This window comes from Anser brachyrhynchus (genome assembly GCF_964034855.1).
Source record: "Anser brachyrhynchus genome assembly, chromosome: 2".
Classification (NCBI taxonomy): Eukaryota; Metazoa; Chordata; class Aves; order Anseriformes; family Anatidae; genus Anser; species Anser brachyrhynchus.
Window position 1 is genome coordinate 141688209 of NC_137695.1, and position 13896 is coordinate 141702104.

Here is a 13896-nt window from a genome sequence, read left to right on the forward strand (position 1 = left end):
AACCTTTCAGTTTACAACAAAAGATTCCCTTCTAACCAGATCTTATCTAGATTCAAACTGTCCATTGCTGACCCAGCAATAAAGCAATACCATTGTTACAATGAGAAGATATGTTTTTTTTTTTTTATTGCTTGTTTGTTAATGATCAGGAGGAAAGACGGAGTCATTCTTTTCATTGGTGTAGAAATTCATGATCCACTGTTTTTCAAGAAGATTGAAAACCAACCAAACAAAAAAGACTTCTCTCTTTCTGCCTTCCATATATTTAAGGTCACAGTTCTCTTCCTGTAATGTATCAAAAATTTCGTAAGTACAAATTTAATCCAGCAGAAAAGAGTTGACTTAAACTGGAAGAGATTAACCTGGGCAAGGGATACGTGGGCAATGTCACCAGTGTGCTTTCATACCCAGCAGAGCTGCTGAAGCCTGCCAACTCCTGCACCCTTTGTCAATCTCTTACCCAAAGAGTCTCCTCGTGCTGGTGGCCAGCACAAGTCAACAAGTTGTGCCTCTGCCCTAGTGGAGAAGAGGAGATCAGAATTTCACAGCCTGTGGCTCAGTATTAAGTGCCACCTCCTGGAAGCTCTCAGAAGGGGGAGAAATGAGCTTGTGCCCTAAGCAGGGAATGGTTGCCAGCCTGCCCCTCCCAGACTCATCAAGGCAGAGGAGATTTAGCAGGATGATTGACCTTGGTATGGAAATGTCTGAGAACTTCAGCTACAAAGAAAAGGAACAGAATGGGGACACTTCTGTAACTCCTATAGTGAGAATTGTCTTTACTATTTAAATGCATAAGGGAGCCTAAAGCAAACAATGACATAAATTACAACAGCCCAAACAACAAAAATCCTTTATCTACTCAGTGAGGTGGCTGAATTCACAACTGCTGTGCAAGGGTCACCATGCTATGAAGGAGGTACAAATCCCATGCCAGTCACTGTGGGCAATCTGTTACAGAGAGATGGACAGGAGCACACATTTTGTTTTCTTTCTGAACATACAGATGAATGCAAGTATTAGACATGCTAGAGGCCTATGAGCCGTACTCTGCTTTGTGCAGTGAGTGGTGCCAGAAAATTGTTTGCATATGTTAGCTTCGGCCTACAGAAATTAACCCTAAAATCTTGCCCAGTGTGACCTGGATAAACAGGATAAGGTAACCTCAATATTTGCAGTGTTGTGAGTTGATTTCACACTCTTCTTGGGCAGTATCTAGAGAGCTGAAAATATCAAGATTGTTTTAGTTCATGATCTAATGTATATAAATTTTTCCACAGGCAACCAGAGAAGTAAAAAGATATCTGGTGCCTAAAAATGTACTTGATCCAGACTCCAAGAATCAAGTGGATGCAAAGCCTATAGGACCCTTCTTCTGTGTGAACTTGGTGAGCAAACTTACAGTGTAGAGTGCAAATGCTCATATGGGAATGACTGAAGTTATTTATATCTTTTTGTTATTTCAATACGATGTCCTGATAGTTTAAATCCTGAAGCCCTCTCAGGTATCAAAGGAACCTACAGAAGCTTAAAACCTCTGAATGGAGACATGTAAAAATTGCTTCATAAGCTTTAAATTTCTTACTAGAAGTAACATATTTGTTTTCTGGTCTTGTAGCTCAGCTACTGCACTTTTCTGGGGGGAGAAGGGGGCAGAAAGGGGGCGTTATTGTTGTTTTCTTCTCAGAGCATAATAATCCTAGTAATTAAAATAATGCAAATAGAGTAAATTTTGTCTTAGTGAATCAGCTACACAAAGTCAGTTCTAGGCTATTTGGGCAGACTTTATATTGATTAGGAAATCTTTGATCAATAATTTATCGTAACAAACTCCAAAAGAGAAAGAATAAAATTACGGTTCTGCTCATTGTGCTAATTGTCTTGAAACCAGGCAAGGATCTTCTTCTGTGGATATATCTGTGGTGCTTTGAGGATTCTCAGTGATCTGACTGTGCTCCCTAATCACTCCTCTTGACCTATAACTCACGTGGTACAAAGTTGGTGCCATTTCCCTTGAAGTGGCCAAGAGATGCTGACACCTGTGGGATTTGTTTCATGTGCAGCTGCTGCCAGGTGATTGCACTGCACCATCAGGGCCTTGTGCAGAGAAGCACAGCTGCGTCCTTGCCTTGCCTGATGCATCCAAATTGCACAGCTGCTATTCCCTCCCACCTCCCGAGATGGACTTTGTGGGACAGAAGAACCTGAGGACATCATTCAGGAGAAGGTCAGTAGTACTACCTTTACAGTGTGCAGGTGGAGTATCTTGAAAACTCTCAGTGCTAGACCAGCTTTACTACTACTTACTCTGCTGTGCTGGCACTTGTATAACTGTGGTAGTAGCAGGACCTAAAGCTAGTATTTTCAAAAATTCTTCCCTAAGTCATTAGCTCTGACTTTTATTAGGTTATTTTCTCAAAAATAATTCCTCACTGTAGGTTTATCTGTTTCACAGTACGCTAGTCATTAACCTTTGTGGTAATGTGAAGAGTTTGAATTTCTAGAATATATCCAATGGAAAAGGGTGGCAAATTCAGGCTATTTTCCCAGTATATCTCATGAACTAATTACATTGTTTCTCTTATGTTTCTGAACAAGAATGGACAATCTCAAGGTTTCAATGTTATACTCAGCTGACAGTTTGGCATTTTATTTTTCTGAAAGTCATCCTGAGCTTCAGTACAAAATTTGTATACGTTTAGCCACATTCAAACCTACTGAAAACCTTTCATTAGGATGTCTGTCAGGCCTTTCACACTAAAAAGTCAGTCATCCCACCTGCAGGCAGCTGATCTGGGGCTGCCTGAATCACAAGGAAAGAAAGATTTTAAGGTACTAATCACAGAATCATAGAATGACTTGGGTTGGAAGGGATCTCAGAGATCACCCAGTTCCAGCCCCCTGCCATGGGCAGGGACACCTCCCACCACACCAGCCTGCCCAAAGCCCCATCCAGTCTGACCTTGAACACCTCCAGGGATGGGGCATCCACAGCTTCTCTGGGCAGCCTGTGTCACTGCCTCACCACCCTGTGAGAGAAGAATTTCCTCCTAACATCTATTCTTAATTTCCCCTCTTTTAGTTTAAAACCATTCCCCCTTGTCCTTTCATTATTTGGCTGAGCAAAACGTTGCTCTTCATCCTTTTATAAGCCCCCTTTAAGTACTGTAAAGCTGCAATAAGGTCTTCTCTTCAGGCTGAATAGCTCTCTCAGCCTGTCTTCGTAGGAGAGGTGCTCCAGCCCTCTGATCAACTTTGTGGCCCTCCTCTGGACCTAGAGACTAATGAAGACCCAAAGACTAATGAAGTCTTTTAACTTCTGTGGAGTTTTCAGCAGACCATTGGGAATGATCTTGCACATCATCACACAGATTAAAAGTTACATGTCCCGCAATGAAGACTGGTTATAGGGAAAAGCATTTCATATTGAGGGTCCTGGACAGGGTCAGACCCTCCTGTCCTGTTGAGCAGGCAGGCCATCCTGCAGTCAGTAGAGCCAGCTGCTCTACACCCAGAGAGATGCTGCTCCATCAAGGTTAAGCCAAGTGCTGAGCCTCAGGTGACCTTTTGGTAGAGATGCAGACAGACAGAAATTTTCTAAAGCTCCTTTTTTTCTCTCTCTCTCTCTTTTTTTTTTTTAATTTTTTTTCCTTGTGACTCTTATGTTTCCTCCACATGTTCAGAATCTTATAAGAAGGGCTTTTGTTTACCAAAGCCACCCAAAATTGAAGGGTAGGTTCCTCAGGGAGAGCACAGATTTTGGCTCTCCTAACTTATGGGATAAGTACTGTAAACACTAGCCTAGTAGTATTATATGGACAACAATTCTATTCTTCAAACAATAAAGTCTGAAAACATGAGAGCAAACCTTGCTTCCTTCTTTGAGTAGGTAGACTTAATCATCTTATTGCTCTGCGAGCACTGCAGCTTTAGGAGCTGTTGTGGTTAGAGGTTTCTGCCTGTATCTTCAACTGATGGAGGTCCAGTCTGAGGAGAGAGAAAATTCTAAGCCTACTTTCTGATTACTGTTTGCTTTTGACTAGAATCTCTGTTAAGCACTGGTGGCTTTGAGTGCCCCTTCTGGGTAGAAGCCCTGTATGCCTAACTCAAGTCAAGGTGTCTACACACAGGCAGCCTGTGGGCACTTAAGCTTTTGCCCTTGTCCTAGAGCCAGCTGAGCACAACTCTTGGAACATTGGAGCCCCAGGTTATGCTCCCAGCAATAAATCAGGCAAGGTATGGGCTTGAACTAGAATTTCATCCTTCCAGGCAAGTTTTGTAACCACTGAAGCCATTAGTTAAGCAGGAGACTGACTCATACTCTTTTGCTTTCCTTTTGCTTATTAATTTGCTAAAAATTTTGAAAGGTCTCAGTGTTGTTATGTGGTGGATTGAAAACAAATTATGAGTTCTGAAAAGTTTTCAGAAAACAGAATCTGTGTTTTCCCAGGAGCATTCTTATGAGAGCCTTTGTACTGATATCAATTTAAACACATTTTATGTCTTATCACAGCCTTTTCTCCCCTTGGGAATGAGGGCAAGGATTGTAAACTTCCAGTTCTTAAAAATGGAAGAATTCTTGCTTTTCTCCTGTTGATACTACCGAACTATGACACACATGATCTTCATGGATGTTGCTCTGTGCTGCTGAGATTCAGAGGCCAGTGCAAACCCACTGATTTTGGTGGAGCTATTCTGTGTTTACAAGAGTTTGTCATTTATCTGTTTTTGTGTGCCTGCTTACTCATGGAAGAGACATTCACTGAGAATAATGCAATAATTCTCCAATTTGCTATTAGGAAAATGCATTTAATGATTCCCACATAATTGATAGTTCTCCTTTCATACAGCTTTAAGCACTGTGGTTTTTTGTTTGTTTGTTTGTTTTGTTTTGTTTGTTTTCTTTCACAGAATCCCAGGATCATAGAATGATTTGGGTCGGAAGGAACCTTAAAGACCACCCAGTTCCAAACCCCTGCCATAGGCAGGGACACATACCAGTAAGCCAAGTTGCTCAAAGCCCCATCCAGCCTGGCCTTTCATCCACAGCTTCTCTGAGCAACCTGTGCCACTGCCTCACCACCCTCTGAGTGAAGAATTTCTTCCAAATATTTAATCTAAATCTCCCCTCTCTTAGCTTAAAGCCGTTACTCCTTGTCCTATCACTACACCCCCTGACACAGAGTCCTTCCCCAGCTTTCCTGCAGGGCCCCTTTAGGCACTGGAAGGTCACTCTAAGGTCTCCCCAGAGCCTTCTCTTCTCCAGGCTGTACAACCCCCACCTCCCTCAGCCTGTCTTTATAGGAAAGGTGCTCCAGACCTTCAGTCATCCTCATGGCCCTCCTCTGGACTAGTTCTTTCATGTACTTCTTGTGCTGGTGGCCCTAGACCTGACAGAGTGCTCCGGGAGGGGTCTCAAGAGAGTGGAGTAGAGGGAGGAAGATCACCTCCCTCAACTTGCTGGCCATGCTTCTGACACTTATACCAATGGTTACCACCAAGAAGAAAGATAATTACGGTAGTTGGAACAAGCACACTGTATAAACACATTTAAAAAAAAAAAAAAAAAGTTTTTTCACACTGTAAATAAGAAGTCTGAAAATTGACATACACTGATAATATTTGCCAGGAAGAAGTTTTTTTGGACAGTGCAAAACAATGGTGTCTTGGTGTCAGTCAGGACTTCAGCATGCTATTGTGAGATACGGAAACACTTCAATATTTAGTAAGCTAAAGACAGGATGCTAAAAGAGGAATATGTAGCATGTCAAAGTATAGAAAGGCACAAGGATTACTCTAATAATAGTTGTGGTCCTCTGTCTGGCTCAGCTCAGTAGCTCAAATCCACAAGCTCCTCTGCAAGGAGGATCTGAAATCCTTTCTTAGCACCTAGTTGGTGTTCATTAGTCTGCATGAAATGAATTTGTGATTTCAGTTCCTTTATAAGTAGGTGGGAGTTGTAGCCTGTGAATCTGGGGGCTAACAGGTATGTCTGTCTCAGGCTTGCTCTTCCGCAGCTTCCCAAACTATTGGATGCTTGTTTATTTGGCCACTGTCAGCAGCAGGACGGCTTATAAATGAGTGCTGTCCACCCACAATGAGGCATAAATGTTAGGGAGGGATGTGAGGGAAAGCATATATTTCCATGGCACAGGATTACCTTTAACAACCAAGCTGCAAATGCATCTTCACTGGCTTTCCTCCGTCAAGCACATCACAGATTTGCCAACCAAATGCATGGACAAATGGCATCCCAGCATGTGAAACTAGTTCTGTGCTATGCTGCAAATTTATAAATCGTATTTTGGGGCCAAAAGGCTGTGTTTCAAACTGCAGGTGTGAGTGCTCCTCCAGGACCACAGGCAGTCTACAGCAGGGCTGGGAGTAAAGGATGCCACCACAGGCAGCGCATGTCACCAGGGCATACTGCTTTCCAGGGCTGACATCTTTCCATCAGCTTTAACTTCACTGCAAGAAATTAAAAATCAAAGTAGCAAAGCACAACTTGTAAGTTAACTGTCCTTTGCAAAGTCTACAGAACATGACTTGTATTCAACAAGCACATGAAGTGCCAGGCAACACACAGCTGCTTGGTCACACACGTAGCTTGGTCACTACATTTTGCAGGAGACAAGACAGACCCGGATGATAACCTTTCATTTAGAGCCTGAAGTTTGTTATCATTTAGCTTCTCTGCATTATATTCTACATCAACTAAAAGGCCAAAACAGAAGTGAAATAACACTGAAGCACCAAAAAAAAAAAAAAAAGTGGTATTTTGTTGAATATTTTCCCCAGGGAAGTGGTAATGGCACTGAGCCTGCCAGAGCTCAAGAAGCATTTGAACAACTCTTTCAGACACATGGTCTGATTTTTTGAGTGGTCCTTTGGGGACCCAGGAGTTGGACTTGATGATTCTTGTGGGTCCCTTCCAACTCATATATTCTATGATTCTATGATAATAATTTCACCATGGTTCAGAATTAGGTGATACTTCTGTCTTTATCTATAACTGATCATAGACATTAAATAAGTAGATGTTAATACACATGAATGCCTATTTCTTCTGTAGCCATATTCTAGCAAGTCTTACAGGTGAGTTTGTTTCACTGTTGTTTTACTTGCACAGGTAAATAAATTACATTTCTTCAGTTAAACTCAGGTAAGTATCAGTACTATATTAAGGTTGCCTGTATTGGCAGACTGTACCATGAACCAACTGGGGCCTGATAATATGGTATCATTTTCCGCTATAAATTCTGTGATCCTTTATAATGCCAAGGAAATTGGATGAGTTGCTGGGTCAAAGAGATAATACATTTCATGCCTAAGGTACCATAGGCCTACATAGATTTAATAAAATTTTAGACAAAAATGATGAATCATCTAATATCCCCAGATTTAGTGTTTCTTCTTCATTTTTCATTTCTATTTAGTTTTTGACCCCATGCAGTCAAAATTCTCAAAAATGAGCAATATTTTAGCAACTGAAACTCTGAAAGAAGGTAAGATGCAGTGAAGATTATAATCACATGAAGAAGCCTTATGTTAGAAGCCATATTTCTGAAGCAACTGAGATTAATTATTAGTAAACCTTATGTCATGTTCATCATCACACAACGTTTAAATTGCCTCAGTAACTTGTTGCAATCAATAAAACCTTAAAATTAAACTAAGTTAAATGTATGTTAACTGAAAGACACCTTCATGCAAATGTTGGTAAGGGTGCTAGAGAAAAAGAAGTGTGCAGTCCCAGATATGTGCATCAATATAGCTGTGTTGCAGTTTTAGTTTAGGCTTCTGAGGTCCACTTAAATTCTATTTTAGGTACTTAAACTTCTCTGAAATTCCTGGTTTCACAGAGTTGTTACACATTGGAACTAGGCCAAAATATTTTTTTGGTATCCCACTATATTAATGAGGGTCATCACAGTGAGACCAGTAATTTTTCACCCACTTGATCTGGAAGGAAAAATCCAATTCACTAAATTAACTAATAGTTTCCAACCTTTTTGAAATACAACAGTTAAAGTATCTCTGACAGCAATTGATATGTAATTATCTTTAATTAAATGTTGTTCTGTTGATCAGTGATGCTGCAGGTTAAGTTTATCAACATGCTCATTAGATAGGTTTTATCAAAGATGTTTATTGTTGTTAGTTTGTGTTTTTTTGTTTTGTTTTGTTTTGTCTCCCTGGTACATTTAAATTAAGGACTCTATAAGGCAAGGCTGCTGCATACAGTGAGACCATAGCTTTCAGTCTAAGTCCTATCTTTTACTCTTTCTTAACAGGTGAACCAACTGAGTGCATGGAGCACAGGATTACATATTAATCAAGTTCACAGATGAACTAACTGGGAAATGCTGTAAAGCAAATGTATGTATGGAAACCTCTGGAGCTTGGAGTGATTTACTGTAAATTACAAAAAATGTATTAGTCTTGGCAGACTGTAGCTAGCTAGAAATAATAAAGCATGCAGAAATGTACACATCCCAGAAAGAGAGGAAAGTAGAAAGCAGCTCCTCAAAACTACCCCTGGCAAGACTGGGTAATGTAAATACCACATGCTGAAAAAAAAAAAAAAAAAAAAAGTGATCTTGAATTGTCTTTGAAGAAGCGTAATTTCAAAACAGAAGAAAAAGAGTTATCTCTATACATATTACTTGATTTGGCTGTCTTTGAAGGCAGACCTATGGAAGTAAGCTGCCAATCAGGTGAAATGGGTATAACAGTTCTGAAGACCATGACTGAAATTTATCCCAGCTGACGTCTGAAGTGAAATCTTCACTGGGAGGAGGAGAAGTAAACTAAGACAACTTAAAAAAAAAAAAAATAAAGCCTGTAAGGGATGAATTCAGTCAACAGGAAAAGCTGTACTGCTTTCAGAGACTGAATCCCTTGATTCTTCTGTCTGTTGAAAATTGCCTGTCAATTAGCTTTAATCACAATCTTTATTCACAGCCTGTGCTGCACACATTTTGACAGTTCATGTGGTCCTTATGGCCTTTTCAGTTTCCTATTGCAGCTTGAGCCATTAGCATCTTTCTGATAGAAATACTGCATTTTACATCGTCTCTGAACTCGCTGTTCTATTTTTGAGTGATGATGCACTCGCACGTTCATTTTGTTCTATGCTTTATTATCTTGTATGAGTATGTCATATATTCTCTACTGTCAATAGGACCCCTGTTTTCCTGTAATCCTCTCTTTAGCAAGGTGATGTTTCCAAAAGGCAAAGACCACAGGGCCACAATGATGGCCTGAGGGGAAATTCCCCATGCAGTTCTGTGAAACTTTTCATTTCCTGTTATGGAAATTGGTCAGTTAAGCCCATATTCAGCCTGTGCTTTAATCTGGACCTCTGTCTTGTGTCTGTGATGTATTTTTTGCATGTGAGAAAACTCTGGGTCCATCCAACAAGTGAGATGAGCTGAAACAGTCTCACTCCATATTTGTGTGCTCTGTTCTGAACTGGGACCATCTGGTGTGCACTTTATGCCTACTCACTTCTGAACTGGACAGGGCAACCTTTACCTTGTCACTAACAAGTTCTTCTCAGCCCTCTTACATGTACGAAGCCCAAATGTTCCCACCTTTTCAATTACTCACACGTACCACAGCTAATCATAGGGACAGACAGTGAAATGACAAGGTGGTCATAAGTGTTCAAAAAGGACGGGATTTTTGGCATGGCTAATAACACTGTGCTGGTAAAGGCTATTAAAAGGTCAAAGGTCATCGTGCATCAAGGTGGTATCTCTAATATGGGGGTTGAGAAGACCTCATACCATAGTGCAGTTTATTCCACATTTCCTTTTTGCTGAAGAAAGGAGATTAGGTTGATCTGGTCTGATCTATTATCTCCATTCCTCTGTAACAGGATAAACTGAATAGCCTCAAGCCTGCCTGTGTCAGCAAAGGGAGAAAAGGATTTTACTTCGCAGCCAGTTATCTGAAGAGCTGTAACTAAGGCTGGATGTCTGTGTGCCCTCATGCCACGTTATTGCCACATTATCTTTCTTAACAGGTGAGTGTTTGTGATGATGAGGTTCCAACAGCTACTGCAATGTGATCTTACCCTGGAGAGCTGCATACTCTGGTGGGAGATGTGCTTTGAGAGAGAACAAGTATAAAGCACTAACGATTGGCTTGGTCTGGATAAATTGAGGTTTCACACTTCAAACTGGATGTACACTGAAATAGTGTCATTGTGGAGCATAACTGGATTGAACAACACTGTGTTCTGTCCAGGAAGATAGTATTGGATGATGACTTCCACCAAAACATCATGGTACCCCATGAAGTCACAGAGGCTGGTCTCAAAATCTGTGATGTTGAGATTCTGTTCTGGGCTACCTGGGAAAACGCTTTCCAGTTACAAAGTTGCTGGATATCCTAAAGCCCTAAAGGACAACTACTCCAAGGAGATGGCCAGATAACAATAGGTGCAGCCAGTATTTTGACCACAGTTTTAAAGTAGTTCTAAAATTTCATTACTTTATTTAAGACCCCCAGCTAAAGCAAGATTTATCAGTCTGCAGTGAGCAGCAGGTTCTCATAAGAGCTCTGCAGTAAGCAGACAGCAAACCGCATTACTTCAATGAAAAAGTGAAGTGTCATATAAGCTCAACTCTATTGGAAATGGATTAAAACAGAGCCTGTGGCCTTCTCACTAAATCACAAAAGAGACATACTTCTGTGAATGTTATTTTTTCCCAGTTTTTCAAAGGAACAGTTCCTACTAAAAATTCTGGATTCTTTCTTTCTCCACGCAGCTTTCCTCCATATGAGACAAGAGTGTCTTCAGGGGACAGAGAGGCCCAGGAAAGAGCTCTTGTTCATGCCTGGTGATTCAGGATCAAGAAGGCTGTGCCCTCTTTCCAAGCAATGATGCCTGTTGAATATTCTCCGTTGTGAGTATACTCCCTAAAGCTAAGGGAGGAGTGACATCATTTCTCCCCTCTCTGCCCTCAGCAAGATTGAACCTCTGGAGAGGATATACAGTCATTAAGTTGGTCATGCTAATGTAGTGCCTGCAAGAGGAAGCATTCTCTTGAAACATTAGTAAAGCTCTCAGAATGGTGATCAGCAGGTTAAATGTAGGAGAACAACACTTCCTGACTCACCAGCAGCGCTAATACAATCTGATGAACATCTACATTTTAAAAGACAAAAATAGTTTACAGACTCTTTTGAAGTCTAAGGGCTTCCAACCACAAACACAGAAACACCCGTATAATGTATCTTTATCAGTGATTTAGGGAAGGCTGGCTAACCTGGCACTGACATGAAGGTGGACCACCTTGCATATGTTTTGCCAGCTGAATGGTGAGATGACACTGGGCAACACAGCCAGTAGAAACCTGTAGCCAGGTCTTCACTGACTGTTCCATCACAGTACTAATTAAAGTAAAGTCTCAATCAAAGTGTAAAGTTCAAAGGTGATATGATTGCAGCTTTGTGAGATCTTTCACAGGAAAGAGATGTGCTTGATAGTGCTTTGTCTTACATGCTCTCCCACTGCTTAGCTGCAAAAGTAGCTGGTAGTTCAGGTATTTATTACTTTTCTGCATATGGATTGCACCAGATTTTTCTGATCTCTTTGGCTCTCATCCAGATGGATGAGTTTTGAAATGGATTTTTCTGGCCCACATGGTTTCATCTTGAGCTGAATGAAAAAGTACAGATAGCATTGAACAAACACAGTTCTCATATCTTCCCTTATCTCCAGCTTATGATGGCTTTTATACTTTGTCAGGGTCAGGCCTGTATTCTGTCTGTGGCCCAGCAGTCTTAATTTCAAACTAAGTGGATAACAAATCCAAAAATTAATGTTGTATGGAACAATAAGTGATAGCAAAATCCCCTATTGGAAACCAAACTTTTGCTTATGATGTTTAAAACTCAGAGCTGAAACAGACATTTACCCCATTCTCTTTTCTGTCCTGAGTATACATTTTATCCTTCAGCTGATTTTTTTTTTTATTGATGAAATTTTATTTAAAAAGACTGGATTCTGAAGAAAGTCCAATTTATGAGATAAGTCATATTCAAGCTCTAAAAATATTGACAATATTTGATTCTGATGTTGATTTTAATCATATGCTTCCTCTGTATTCCATTAGTGAACCATGTCAACATATATTGATTTACATGTGAAAAAGCAAAGTACTGATTCATGGTAAAGGTCAACAATGCCGAAATAGATCTTACTGGCATGCAAACCTGATAGGTACTGTGACTAGACCGCAGCACATTTAACAGGGTGAAGAACATGGGAAGAACATGTACCTAATCTGCTGGTTTTGCCCTATATTTGTCTGCTATAACTGAACAAACAGATAAATGATAAAAATCACACCAGAGTTGTCATCTACTAGCTAACAGAGTGAACTTCTAGTTCCAGAAGAAAATACTACTCAACCTATTTATAAGGTCTTAAAAGATAATGTGGAAAGAAAACCAATCAAGAAAAAGCAATTTTGAAATGGATATATTTCCTTATGTGACAGGGAGTGCTCTAAGGGATAATGTGGGAAGCAGAAAACTTCCTACACAGTCCCGCTTGACAGTCCTACCTTGAACCAGAGCATGGTCTGTCTGGAAACACAGCTAGGTGGACGCACAGTTGGTTGGAAAGCTGCTCTCAGAGGTTTGTTGTCAAAAAAGCATCTCAAGTGGGGTCCCAGGGGAATATGTCTGGAGCTAGTTCTATTTGATATTTTCATTAGCCACCTGGATGATGGAAGAGAAAGCACGCTTATGAAATTTGCTGACAGCTCCAAGCCAGGACAGATGACAAGCAGTATGTGGGACGGGATCTGAATTCAAAACGATCTTAATGCAGAGGAGAGAGGGAGAAGCAAGAGCAAAGATATGTATTTAAAGAAGAGAAAGAAAGTGAATAAATACAAAATGGAGGCTAAATGGTTAGATATTATCTTGGCAGGAAAAGATATGGAGCTAGCAGTGGATTGCAAACTGTCTGCAGATCTGTCTGCATTTTCATTCTGTCACAGAAGAGGCAAGTTACAGACTGAGAGCTATTAATAGGAGAGACAAATAAAACTGAAGGAAATCAGTTATTATTACTCATGTTAATATCTCAAAAAGATTTTTCTAAATACAGGTGGAAGGTTATCTGAAGATAATTCAGTTACATCTTTCTGCATCTCAACCAGCTTTTTATACCTGAAACATCCCTATGGAAAAACAAGGATAAAATCCAGTGTTGTGCTTATGCTTAGTCCTCTGGCAGTGATGCTGCTAGCTTCCATTTTAGAGTCTAGTTTTTAAGAATATATGCAACTTGGAAATATAAAGTGGCACTGAGGTTAAAGAAGAGCTAGTTTTCCTGGCATACCTCTTCTCTTCTAATTTTTAAATCCTTTTATTCCTGCCACCCCCACACCTGCCACCATCAGTACTTTAAGTGTTGCTTTATTGCAGCTGCGTCATCTCTTCATTATACTTTCTATTAAAAAAAAGAAAAAGGGGGATCAAAACAACAACAAAAACCCTAGAACTCCTGATTTAACCTGCTTTAAAATAATATGGTAAACATTTAAACCTAGTTTAGACTTGAGGAAATACTACTGAAGTCCCTTCAGTACTTCCATTAAGAAGAATGTAGCTCTGTTTTTAACATGAAAATAATTGCTTAGTTATTGTGTTCTATTCCCAGAAACAGATATTTTCAAATCTTCTCAGTCCCCCATTAATCTCTAGGTGTTGCTCATCTTGTCTTTGTCATTCAGAAACTGGGAGTCGATATGTACTTTATAGTGACATTCATATTCATTGTGGCAGTTGAGAAAAACACATCACTGAACTATATGGCTAGGTCAATTTATTCTCTGTATCACTAAAAAGGTATAAAGCAACATTTATAACCTT

The 13896-nt window shown here is 40.2% G+C and overlaps 1 long non-coding RNA gene across 1 annotated transcript; it reads left to right on the forward strand.

The window, feature by feature from the left end:
* The first annotated feature begins 2144 nt into the window (after positions 1-2144).
* Positions 2145-10870, forward strand: LOC308191060. Its single transcript, XR_013947684.1, has 4 exons — positions 2145-2224; positions 8292-8376; positions 9881-10027; positions 10776-10870. It is a non-coding gene; the product is annotated as an uncharacterized lncRNA (long non-coding RNA).
* The last annotated feature ends 3026 nt before the right edge of the window (positions 10871-13896 follow it).